Consider the following 13560-nt stretch of genomic DNA (forward strand, 5'->3'; position numbering starts at 1 on the left):
GAGCCTGGAAGACGAGGCCCTCAGCCCCATCCATGCCCACCCCTTTCTGGTCCCGGCTGAGTGGGGGCCTACGGTTAGGGGCTACAGTGTGGGGGAAAGGCTTCTGGGAGGAGGAGGGACTTGAGGTGGAATGCGTTTGCAATGGGGTAGAACTTGGGCAGCTGGAAGAGGGGGCCAAGGGCAGTTGGGGCCGGCAGAACTTTACAAAGATGGCTGGGGCGGCCGCTCAGCAGACAGCAGAGAGAGACCTCACCGCAGCAGAGGGTGCACGTTGGCACCATTTGGGAAAGATGGGAGCACCAGCAGCAAGGGACGTAAGAGTCTCATCACCCTCCTCAGAGCCACTGTATCCCCCTGACTGCGGGGAAAGGCATCCAGCTTTCCTGTCTAGTCCGGGACTGGGAGAATAGATTTAAGAGAGCTCAGTAAAGCATTAGCCAGGAGAGGCTCTCATGACAGGGACCAGCTTCAGTGAATGGATAAGAACAGCACATGATTAGCACATTGGTAAGTAAAATGGATATGCTAAAGCCCTCGAAATTCATTGTATCTTAACAGGTTAAACGGCCCTCCTGCAAAGCATTCTCACCTAACCTTCCTTTCCCGTTCAGGGCGGGCGTTGGGACGCTGGGGCCACATTGCCCCCTTCCAGGTGAACTAGCTGAGCCCCTGATGACACCTGACTCTGCCCCCTGCCGGCCCCGACAGCCAGTTACATGGAGGAGCACGGCCACTGTCAACACCCACCTCTCCCACTTGACCTGGCCCCGGCCCTGCCAGCCGAGGAGACCGAGGTGGGTGACCTCAGGCCAATGCTGTCCAGGCCCAGGCACCATGCCTGATCAGATCTGACTCCCTGCCAGGAACACTCAAGCTCACACACCTGCCTGAGGCCCTCAGTTCCCTGGGCAGGCTGCCCCCTCTCTCTCCTATCCCTGCTGGAACACGCAGAGGGCAGGAGCTTCCCGCTGCGGGCGACCACATGGTGCTGCAGACCCCGCAGGGCATCCTCCCCGCCACCCGCCACGTTACAAGTGCCACAGAACCCCAGTCTCCAGGCACCAGCTCACCTACTGTTTGCTCTACCCCGCCCATCCTCCACCCTCAAGAAGGCAACACAGGGCAGGACTCACTACAGACCATAGCGTGTAGAGGAACAGTGGGAAAAGGTCCGGGGACCCTGACTTTTGTGGGGATTCTCTGTGGTCAGTGGCAGGGCCTTCCTAGGAGACCTCTGTAGGGACAGAGCCAAGCAGGATACTGATTATGGGAAGGGTCCCAGTGGAGGTTGTGACGCTAAGTCCACTTTGGAGAGTTGGGGAAGGGAAGAAGTTCACGGGTGACCCAGGAGTGCAAGGGGCAGAACAGAATTCTGGCACCATCTCTCCCCTTTGCCCCCACGACTGACCACTCCCTCCAGGGACAATGTCGGGAGGAGCTATATCTCACCCAGGGTGAGAGTGGAGAGTTAAATCCATAGAACTAACAAACAAGAAAGGATGAGTCCCAGGAGTGATGAGCCCAGCGTTTGGCCAGTGTGGGGTGAAGATAGTTGCGTGCAGCCTGTGATCCCAGAGGCAGGGGGTGGGGGGCAACAGAAGGTCTCTGGGAGAGGAGCCAGGAGCATGAAGCAAAGGATCAGCCTGGTGAGGAGGCGGCTCTAGGACAAGGCCCAGGGGTGCTCAGCCTAACGCTCCTCCCATGGACGGCACACAGCAGTGTCCCTGGTGCCTGAGAAGGAGGTGCTGCACCTCATTTTCAGGATTGGCTTCACCCCAGATGTGGCGTATACAAGAGGAGGGATCTTTCAGGGTAAATGGGTCTCCCTCGGGTTCCTGCCTTCCTCAAAGGAAAGCCCCATTCAGGCCCTTCCTTCTGGCTTCCTCATAGAAGAGTTTGTTGTGCTCCGGCCGGAGGCTGGGCACAGATCAGGGAAGCTGCAGGAGGACCTCCTGCCCTGGAGGGGGCTCTCTGAGAACTTCTCTAGCCCAGACACACCCCCTCAGGCCCCGCTGACCCTACTCACTCTCCAGTTGCCCTGGGCATTTCTCTTCCTCTCCTGCAGAGGTTGCGGGTTGGGACTCTGAGCAGCTGTTTTGCTCCCCCTACATAGTTCTGTCTTGTTTTGAAGAGGATTTTACATAAAAATACAGATTTTAGGTTTCTTGAGGGGAAAAAAAAATCCCAATTTTGCTCTAAAAAGATTGTCTTAAAAAAAAAAAAAAAGCCCCGACAATATTGGGCTGGTAACCCACATGGAAACAGCAGAAGCACACGCTCCCCACCTCCCCACGACCTCCCCTGAAGGCCCTCAGTCATCTACAGTGACTCCTTCGGGTATGCAGGTCTGATTCCTCTGCTGCTCCCACCTGCCCTCAGTTCATCTTTTATCAGGCCCCTTCCAGAACATACCTTCGATCCACCCTCACTACTGCACTGGGGTTTATTTTCCCCACACAGCTGTCTGCTCCCGCGGATTGCAAGCCCCTTGAGGGCAGGAATAACTCACGAGCTCCCAGGAGTTGGCACAGGTTCTCCGTGAATACGCACCGAATGAATAAGTCTCTCCCTGCTTGGGCCCTCAGTAGCCCTCCTTTGCCCACATGGTTCAAACCTCTTTCTAGATCCAGAGTGGGGGCCATGACACTTAAAATCTTTCCAAGAGGCGAGGGCATCATGCCAGTCTGGGGGGGGGGGTGGGTAGGGAACAAAGGGACAAAAAGGACGCTTTGCCTGACGCTCCTGCTCTTTGAGGTGGCCGACCTCTGCTGGAAGCGCCAAGGCACTCACCCAGTTTTGTTTTGATTTGTTTTTTTTCTAATCCAGAGCATCATGACAGGGCTGAAGGATGATTTCCACTTCTTTTTTTTTTTTTTATTAAAGATTTTATTTATTTATTTGAGACAGAGAGAATGAGAGAGAGAGAACACATGAGATGGGGGAGGGTCAGAGGGAGAAGCAGGCTCCCTGCCGAACAGGGAGCCCGATGCGGGACTCGATCCAGGGACTCCAGGATCATGACCTGAGCCGAAGGCAGTCGCTTAACCAACTGAGCCACCCAGGCACCCTGATTTCCACTTCTTAATAAAGGAATCTTCAAATCAAATAGGGCTTGTACTTATTCCACCAATCCACGAGTTCCAGAAGGCGTCTCCTCCGGTCACAGGGTTGCCTGTGCCCCCCTGTGGGTACCAGTGAAGGCTGGGATGGGCTGGCCCTGCTTACCTGGTCTCTTCAGACCTCTTCTCACTAAGAGCCCATCTGGCTGTGGCTGTGGGAGGACCAAGGGTCTGAGCCCTCTCTGAGGGGCCCCGCAGAGCACACCGAGCTCTGGGTTGTCACTCTGTGCTCCCCCTGCCCGCCTCTGGTTATCAGGGAGCTCCAGGTTTGTAATGAGAGCTCCCTTCATTGTGGAAAAAGCAGCTTAATGTTCTAGAAACTCACTTTCCTCTCTTACCCCGCCTCCTCCTGCCCCTGTTTCTCCTCAATTCATCAGGTGCAAAGCAAGCGTTGTCCAGTCATCCTTCACCAGGAAGATGACACTTCTCTGCTTTTTAAAGATGTGAGCTCCGGACCACAGACACAGCGGTAGAGAACGGCTGTATTGAGTGAACTGTTCTTTCATCAGAGTGCCCCAGTGATCGGGGGCATTCCTGGGATAATTGGGTGAGATAAAGACTCAGCTGCTGGACAAGCTCAGTCTACATTCAGAGTTAGGGCTCAGGAAGAGGCCAGGGATAGGACTCAGTCTAGTCTAGAGGTAGGGCTCTGTGTGTGACCAGGGTTGGGGCTCTGTGTGTGACCAAGGTCGGGGCTCTCTGTGTGACCAGGGTCAGGGTTCAGTGTGTGACCAGAATCGGGGCTGTGTGTGACCAGGATCAGGGCTCCGTGTGTGACCAGGATAGGGGCTCAGTGTGTGACCAGGATAGGGGCTCAGTGTGTGACCAGGATCAGGGCTCAGTGTATTCTCTCTAACTCAACACCCCAATCTCTAGTGTAAGCCATTCTTTACATACAAAATGCAAAGCAACTCATTACCTTCCTGCTTTATAAGCTCTTATGAAAGGAAGGAGGAGGAAGAGGAGGAGGAAACTTCAGTGGCTCCCAGCGGCCTTTAGGATTACACAGCAGGACATTGAGTCCCTCCATGGCCTGGTCCCTGCTGGCCTCAGTGTTCCTTGCCTCTCCCACCCACTCAGCCTTCATGGAGGGCAGATGAGCAGCTTGCAGTCCCTCTAGTGCCCGATTCCCTCATGCCTCTGTGTTCTTTGGGGCATTTCCCCTCGTGGACTGACCCTGCTTCTCCTCTGTCCTGTGTAGTGGTTAGAACTCGGGCTCTAAAGTAGAGCACAGCTGGGTTCAGAGCCTGCCTTTAGTGCTTGCTTGCTGTGGGACTTTGGGCCAATAGCTTAGCTTCGTCAGATTACAGGGGACAGTTCAGCGACACCCATGCATGGGCTGGGGTGAGGCTGTCAGAGCGTACCCACAGACAGGTTTTGAAGTGTATTACTCATTGTCATCATTCATTATTCCCCACTGGCTGGCATGTTTGATCAACACTCGGCATCCCATTCCTACCCCCTCCTAGTGGCCTTGCTGGACGTCTGTGGCTGGAAAGCTAAAAATGACACTTTCGGGCCCCCTTGCAGCTGAGGCTCTGTGTGTGAGCTAGGTTCCAGCAATTAGAGGCACTTTGGCAAGACTCAGAAGGCAGATTTGGAGGCTGTCTATGGCTGCTCTGGGCTGTTTTCGGCCAGGAGCCCAGTTGTGCAAATGCAGCAGCATTTCAGCGTCAAGTCTTCGGGGTCAAGGGTGCAGAGAGGCGGCAGCACAATCCCTGATCCCTGGACCCGGCTATGGCCGTGTTGGACCCACCGCTTCCAAGGATTCCTCCCCCACACACCACATTCTTTTGTTACTATAACTGATTACCACAGTTTAGAGGCTTAAAATAACACCAATTTATTCTCTTACGGCTTTGGAGGTCAGGAGTCCAAAATGAATCTCACTGGGCTAAAATCAAGGTTGGCAGGCCTGCGTTCCTTCTGGAGCCATGGGGGAGGATCCATTTCTAGGCTGTTTGCATTCCTTGGCTGATGGCCCCTTCCTCCATCTTCAAGCCAGCTTCTGCTTCTGTCCTCCATTCCTGTTCCGACTCTGCTTCCTGCCTCCCTCTTATATAAGGACCCTTGTGATTATATTGGGCCCGCCTGGATAATCCAGGCTAATCTTTCCATCTCAAGATTCTTCACTTAATAACAACTACAAAGTCTCCCTCTGCCGTATAAAATAATGCTCACAGGTTCCAGGAATCTGGTGGGATATTCAGCCCACCACAGTGTCCTTCTGATTGTGACCAAGATGGCAGCATGCTGGCTTGTCAGTTCTGCGGTATTCTTGGAGTCATGCCTGGAGACCCAGCCTCAAGCCTGCTCCTTCACCCCTTCCAATGATTTTGTAAACACCCAGTACCCTGTATTCAACCTCTTTCTGCCTAAAATGCAGTAGCTTCTGTTTCCTATACCCAACCATAACTCAAATACCAAGTATCCTCCAAGACTCAGTTCACACACATCCCCATCTTTGGGAAGCCTTCTCCAATTCCTCCGGGGCTTCTTCCTCCTCCCTCTGGACCCCACAACTCCTCCTACTTCAAGTTTGTATAAATGTTATCCCCCCTAGTGGATCAGGACCACTCCATCCCATCCTGGGATCTAACAGAAAGGAAGGCTGCATAAGGAAACAAACCAGAGGCTATTGGCTGAGAGCAACTTGCTGAGTGGCAGCCTTGGATGCGGGCAGAGGCAGGCATGGCCTGGGGAGGATGGGGATCGGCCAGGGTGGGGCCAGGCTGCCCAGGCAACCAGCAACACAAGGAGAAGAGCCAGGGATGGGAACACAATCTCATTCTCACAAACCCCCCGGGCTCAGAGGAGCAACAAAAGGTATTTTCAGATACAGAAGCAAGTCAGCAGGTAGATACATGTGAAGCGGTACATTTGTCAGCTTCAGAGATGCTGCCTGGTCTGGGACTTTGGGGCTCTGAATCCAGAAATCCAGAAACGATGACATGTGATAGGAGGATCAGGCCTTGATACACAGGAGAGTGTGGAGGGTCAGATCTAGAAGACAACCAGTGAGCAGAGGACCAGTCTAAGGGCAGAAGAGGCAACAGGCCAGATGACGTCCCCGGTTCGCGGCAGGCCCTGACCCTATCTTCCCTGGAACAGGACAGGCAGTCCAGCCCCAGACCCCAGAAGGTTATGCTCATGCCTGGGTGTAAATGGAGCAAGAAAAATGGTCCTTGAAAGTGTCAGATGCATGCAACAAATCAAAGAAAAGTCTGTGTGCTGCCATAGATAAGGTAGGTAGGAAGATAAGACACCGGAGGAAGAACAGCCTGGCGGAAGGCCACCTCCACTGGCAGGCAAGAACTGAAGAGCTCAAATTGGAAAACCCGAAGTTTCTGCCCCGCCTGTGGCTGCTGTGAGCTGTGACCTGGGGCAGCGCCTCTCTCCCCGCCCCCGCCCTCCCCAGTCTCCTCCGTCTGTATAGTGGGAACTGCGGACTCCGCACTGAAGGACTCTGTCAACGAGGAAAAGCAGAGAGAGCTGTGCCAAGCAAGGGGTCAGGAAGGGCAGAGGAGTGGGAGATGCAGGCCCTGGGCCGTGGCAGGAAAGAGGCTCCGGCCGGGCAGAGAGGCCTGGAAAGCCTGAGGTGTCAATAATGAGGTCCCAACAGACAGAGCTGGGCGTGAGTGAGCTGAAGGAACCGGCCCTCCTCCATCCCCACACTCAGCACACTTCAAATTAATAATTAAAATGCTTCCTGTCAGATTCCAGCCTGACACGTAATTAGAGCAGCTCCAGGCTTTAGGCGATGGTGATGAAAACAGTTCTTGTTAGAAAGAGACTTTTCTGGGTGTGAACAGGGTGGGGATAGAACCCTTCTCTCCAGATTTCTGCATCAGGGCCTCCCCTCCATTCCAGATTGATATGGATGGAGGTTTTCCTTTTAGCTTGGGGAAGGGCAGGGGCGTAGGGAGGGGCATCCATGTCCCCATCTGTACCAGGGGAGGTTGGACAAGGTGTCATCCTAGCTGACGAGAGGGCAGCACAGGGCTTTGTGCAAGAAGGAGGGCAGGCCAGGGGCCCCTTGGAGTTTTGAAGGCCAGACAGACAAATCTAGAGGCCAGCTGCTGAATCCCATCCCCAACATGTGCACACAAGGTGTTGATATCATATCTTTCCCCCCCGGGGCTGCTGGGGAATCACTGAGCTCAGCCACCAACTGTTCAGGGCCCAAGGCGCCCCTGGCCCCACCCCACCAACCCATGGCATCCATCACTTCCTTCTAGAGCACAGCCCTTCCCCATTCCTATCAACAAAGTGGAGCACAGATCCAGGAGTGCTAGCTGTCAGCTTCAGGGCTTCTCAGACCCCCAGCAGCAGAGCCCAGGGGTGCTGTCCATGGTTCCAGAGAAACTGAGGTTTCAGGCTCCTCCCTTGTCAGTTCTCCCAAGAGCCTCTGCCAGTCTCCTCCCTCCCTTGACCCATTCATCCACAGTCCAGATTCTGGTCCCCAAGCCCTGTCAAACTGTCACAGCTCCACACCTGCCACCAGGTCGGGCCCCCCAAAGAGAGAGAAGGGATCCCCACCGCTTAGCTCATTAAAGGAGAGCCCTTTACCCTGATGGGTCTGCCCTCAGGAGCTTGGGACTTGGAGCTCATGCCAAAGCTACCTATTAGAAGAAGAAAATCATTTTAAAGCAATGTTGTGTTACTTCAATGAAGTTGCCTTCATAAATATTTTAAAGGTGTTTATTAGGAAAACTACAGGAGTGGAAAGGAAGCTGCTGAGGCCGGGAGGAGAGATGCCCCAAAAGGTCTCGGCTGCCGCCTCCACCACCACCCCCACCAATGACACGTACCCCTCCGGAGGGGCTGGCCTGTGGGGGCTGCAAGGAGAAGTCCTCTCTGTTGGGCAGCCCTACCCCTTGCTCAGATACCATGTTCCTATCCTCAGCTCAAACCCCATAGGGCTATATAACAGAGTCCTGTGGACACAGTGCTGAGCTGGGGGCAGGGGCCTCCTGGGTTCTCCTCTGAGGTTTGCTCCGGTTGCTGGGCAATTGCTCCCCTCCTCTGAGCTCAACAGTACAGTGGAGAAGAGGCTGAGGGTCCCTTCCTGGGCAGGCTGAAGTACCCAGATTGTGGATGCTGTCCTTTGCTCTCCTCCCTCATCTCCTCCTCCCCCCACCTCTCCCACCCCACCCCCACCAGCCAGGACCAAGTCAGACCAGGAGCAGCAGAGCCAGAGCAGGTGCACAGGGTCAGACTACCCCCAGGAACATCTTGGCTTGCCTCGCCCCACTCCAGCGGGCAGGGAGAGCCCTGGCTGGGACCTGGGGAGGGGGTAAGAATGGCATCTGCCTACTGCCCCATCATCCCGCTGGTGGGGGTGGGCAGGAACGGAGTGGCCATGGCTGCCTCTGATGCAGCTCCTCTTCTTGGGAAAGAGCTTCTTTCTCTCCCCTGAGCCAAAGCCAACAAGCCAATTACACCCTGAGAAAGCAGGATCGATCTGCAGGCCAAGGGATTACATTGATCTGCAATGCTGGTACCTGGGGGGCAGAGGCTGCTTCTCTCTTGCACCTGGGGCTCTTTCCACTGCCATCTTCAGCTGAGCAGTGAGCAGTCTTCCCCGCCCCCATCTCCATCCTCCCCAAACCTGTCTGTCCCCTCTCCTTTGTCTGCACTGAGCCCAGTGCCAGCTGCTCAGACTTCTCTTTTCATACCGTGAAAGTGCAGGTGAGGCGGCGTCATGAAGCCTCTGTCCTGTGGGTGATGTCTCCAGCTCAGCCAACCTGGAAAGGAGGGTGCTACTCTTGGCCCCATTTTACAGACACAGCCTGCAAGGACACAGAGCACTTGGTACCCAGCTCCCCAAGGGCCAGCAGGTAGTGTTTTCTACCCCAAACCTGGGGGTGGGCAAAGAGAGCTTAGGGAACCTTCTCTGGTAAATAACAAAGAGAGAGAGAGAATGACTTGCAATTACCATATCAATTATTTCTGGGTAAATAGGTACTTCTAAGAGATTTTTAAAATAGATTATTCCTTTAAATAGGTTAAGCACCCTTTGGCAGCCTCATTTACATTACTCCTTTGCTGGGAAATTCTTTTTTCAGGGATAGTGCAGAAGCAAACTTCAGCCTCAGTCCCTTCCCTTCAGAGACAGGATTAATGTGGTCTGGGTGCTTCCCTGCCCTGCCCCCCACAGGGTCTGCTCTGTGCCCAGGGCTGGGTAGGGGGATTCAGACCTGCCCTACAAAGAAGGAGATGAACTCCCAGAGAACAGTGAAGGAGCCGGAGTGCAGTCAGAAGTGTGGGGGGTTGCATGGGAAGAGTGTGTAGGAGCTGCACAGGCGGAAGGGAGAGAGTGCAGGTCGGGTGGGAGTCAGGGGGAGCTTGAGCGAAAACTTGTAAATAGGACAGAATGTGGTGCATGCAACTTCTGCCACTCTGCCAATCATCTCTGTCCCCTTCTCCCTCATCACCCATCCTCCAGACAGAGCAGAATGCCCCCCCGCCCCCCCCGCCCCCCTCGTCTCAGCACTGCAGAGCCCATTCTACAAATGCCCTAGGTCTGGAATCCCTGGCTGCCATCATTCTCTTGTTGTGCTGACCCAGATCCTCCCAGCTGCAGCAGGCAGGCGGACACCCAGAAGGGCAGCATGGATAGAGACGCCAAGGAAATCAGCACCCCAGCCATGTCACCCAGGCCCTTAGCATGTTCACCCACGGAGACTGAGCTCCATCTGCAACCTGGCCCTCTTCGGGTTCCCAGAAGGTTCTCTGAAGGTGCCATCAGTGAGCACATGGACTTCAAAGCAATTATGAAAGCTATAGGAACAAAAACTAGTGCGTTCATTCATCAGCAGCAAATTACACTAAATTATCTTAGCAAATAAAGCAAAATGTCAGGTCAGCGACTGGCAGAGATGCATGTTGGTCCTTCCTCCAACACCCTAAGAGTGGGGGTCACATTCTTCAGGAAACACTTTGGAGAGGATATTGAAACATGAGAGCAGGAAGGGAGGAGAATAAGGTGCAGACCAGCCCCCCTTCCCCACCGCCCTGAAAGCCTGCTGTCCCAGGGAATTATGGGACCAGGTAGGCAGACTCAGGAAGGACCCAAGGCCAGAGACCCCATAAGAGGATGGTGAGGGGCAGTGGAGAGGAAGGATGCTCCAGTCGCTCCAGTCACTGGCTGGTCTGCGGTCCAATAGAGGCTCGGGATACCCTAGGGCAGAAGCAAGTCTGAGACACGAAGGGAAGGAAGCAGGAAGAATGCGAGGCTCCTTCTTTGAGCCTGGCTCACGCGTGCACACTGGCTGCAGGGAGCGGGACAGATGGTCTTTGCCTCTGTGCAGAACACAGTGCTGGAGGGAGGGAGGGAGGGAGCCAGAACCAGCCACGTGGCTGTGCACATCTGGAGCCCTGGGGGCGACCAGGGAAAGAGACAGAGGGAGAAAGGGAGGCAGTGGGAGGAGGCGGGGGGAAGGGCCCCATTTCCTACACTGAGCTGAAGGGTCTGAGCCATCATCCGTGGCACCCCATCCTTCCTCACTCCCCCAGAGCCTGGGTGCCTGGTCTGACTGAGGGCAAGAATTTGGGGTTCCTGCTCTCCCCTGGGCCCACAACACAGGGCCCCCCTTCTTCATGCACATAGGATCACAGATTCCCGCAACCTTCTTTGCACCTGTGTTTTCTGCGCTTCCTTTAGTGAGACAACGAACACCCCTTGGTCTGATTCAGTGATCACTGGGAACAGCTGGCTTGTCTCCAGTGCCTGGTCTCAAAGGTCTCTGCTCAGGATTGTCCCTCTGAGCCCTATTTTGCATTAACTTGTAAGCCGGGCTAGAGCCTCTGGGTCACACACATCGAATATTTAGCAATGATCTCAACCAATCGCATCAGAACTTCTAGGCATGGAGCCCAAGCACCAGTATTATTAAAAATCTCCTAAGGGATTCTAACGTGCAGCCAGGGTTAAGAACTATTGGACTAATGGAATCTGGAGTTGTGTCACTAGGAACATAGTGCTCAGGATCAAGGTGAGAGAATGATCTATTATGAGCTGAAACATTATCAGGCCAGGGCCTCAGTCTGAAAGGATGGTGATGAAACATGTCCAGAGGAAGGCGTTGGGGCTAGAGAAATTATATCTGCTGAGGGAGGTTGAAGAGAGGAAAAGGCTCAGACACGGGGGAAAGACTGGGAACAAAGGTCAGAGACCCTCTGTCTCTGAGGGCTGGGATGTATCTGCCCCATGAGATCCTGGATGTCCTGTGTTCTAACAAGCACCACCTCGTTAGTGGTGAGATAGTCACCACTATGAACGGAGGCAGGGGACTGCCACAAGGTAGAGGCTGAAGGGAAGGTGGCCCAGAGCGGGTGGGAGAGGAAGAGATGACCACAGGCTCCACCCCTGAGGTCCCTTTAAGCCCAGCGGGGGGCTGGAATTCCCAGCACCCTCCTGCCCTATCTAGAATCCCCACTTAGTGGCCCGAAAGTGTTCTCTGCTTGCTCGTTCTTGCCGCCACAGAGGCTGGTGAACAGGCTGTCTGAAAAAGTTGGCAACTCTACCAACACTGAACATACACAGCCCTGTGACCCTGAGATCCCACTTCTGGGGCTCCATACTGTAGAAACTCAAGCACAAATCTGCATTATTTGTATCCAAATTATAGGAACTGGCAAAATATTTTCTAGAACAGCAGTACTGTGAGATACTATGTAGCCATTCAAAAAGAATGAGGGATGTCTTTGAAAGAAGCTAGACACAAAATGGTATGTACTGGAGGGTTCCATTTATAGGAAATTCAAGAACAATCAAGGGGTGCCTGGGTGGCTCAGTCGGTTAAGCTCAGGTCATGATCCTGGAATGCCAGGATCCAGTCCCACACCGGGCTCCCCGCTCAGCGGGTGGTCTGCTTCTCCCTCTGACCCTCCCCCCTCTCGTGCTCTCACTCTCTCTCAAATAAATAAATAAAATCTTCAAAAAAAAAATACATATGGTCTCAGTTTTATAGAAGTGTTAGCCTAGGGAAAAGTCTAGAAGGATAGCAAACTCTTAGTGCCTCCCTCCGTGTGGGGGGACTGGAGGTGAAGACAACCACGCTGTACAATTCTGTTGTTAAATAACAAAATTCAACCGAGTAAAGCTGAAGATGTAATGGGCTTTATTAAATGATTCAGGCCACCAAGCCAGTAGAGGGAAGCTCCCAGGAGTTGTACAAAACGGAAAGTTCTTATAGGACGGTGGGGCAAGAAAGTTTTTGCAAAAGGATAGTTCCAGGCAAGGCCACTTTCCCTGGGCAGGGAAAAGCAACAGGAAAAGCCAGGGGTCTTATCGTGCACATTACCTTCCTTTGGGGGATGGAGAAGGCCCACATGGCAGATTTATTGGCGACCCTACTAAGAAAATCCCTATAAGACGATATTTCTGGGGGACGTCGAAAGTGCAATTAGATTATATATTAAGCCCCAGTGTAGGAACTTGGCCTAAGCGATGCCATTTTGGGCCTGTGGTGTTTTGTTTGTGTTTGCTTGTTAGTTTAACACCATATTGTTTGCATTTGCAGTGTTCCCACGCATTACTGCACGCAGTCCTCCGCTCCTGCTTCTCTGGGAGTGCCCTGCACTTGGAGGCCCGGGATTTTGCTACTTGGTGCAAACCTTGGCTTCACATTTCAGTTTAAGACTTGGGCTTTGCAGAAGCCCCCGGCAACCAAGCTGGGAAGGCACGGTTCCTGCCCATACCGAGCAGAGGCAGAGTGCTCCGAAAGAGGACAATCAGGATGGCTCAGGGCCCCCAGCCCTGCCGTCTTCACCCCCATCCCAGGCTCCTCCCTCTGAGCAATCAGATCCACTAATTGGTCTTCACAGCCCTGGTTACAAGTGCTCCTGGAGGTGAATTCCGGTCACACCTGGAGCCAGCCAGGCAAATGAACCCTTGCTCTGTCCCCTCTTTAATATGGATGTGATACCTGCAGGCTACAGCTTGTCGCACTGTGAGAATTATTTCTCCATTAAAATGCAGAAGTTGGAGCTTTGCCCAGGAAAGGCAGCTAAAAATACTGCTCTCTGGGGCACTTATCACAGGGGACTTAGTGGCCACCTTCCTTAGCCCTCAGCCCCCGGGAAAGTACCCCCACCTGCCGGGTCCCTCCTGCGAGCATTTGATCCAGTGTCTGAGGCTTATCCTGGCCCCATCAGGAAGAAAAAGCACTGGTTCCCATGCCTCTTTTATAGATAGGCAAACTGAGGTCACTGCGCTCCATCTACAAAGTCACCTAGGGAGTAAGAGAGTGCAGCCCCGACAGCAGGGAAGAAAAATAACCCCCCACATGCACCCAGCACTTTATAGTTTGCAGCATCTTCTTACCCACTGTCTTGTCCAACCTTCAGACAGATCCTATGAAACATGAACCACTGTCGTCCCCACCTGGCAGGTAGAGTTTAGCCCAGTAGGGTAAGCAACATGCTCAAGGGTGCA

The sequence above is a fragment of the Halichoerus grypus genome, chromosome 8 (genome assembly GCF_964656455.1).
Source record: "Halichoerus grypus chromosome 8, mHalGry1.hap1.1, whole genome shotgun sequence".
Taxonomy (NCBI): Eukaryota; Metazoa; Chordata; class Mammalia; order Carnivora; family Phocidae; genus Halichoerus; species Halichoerus grypus.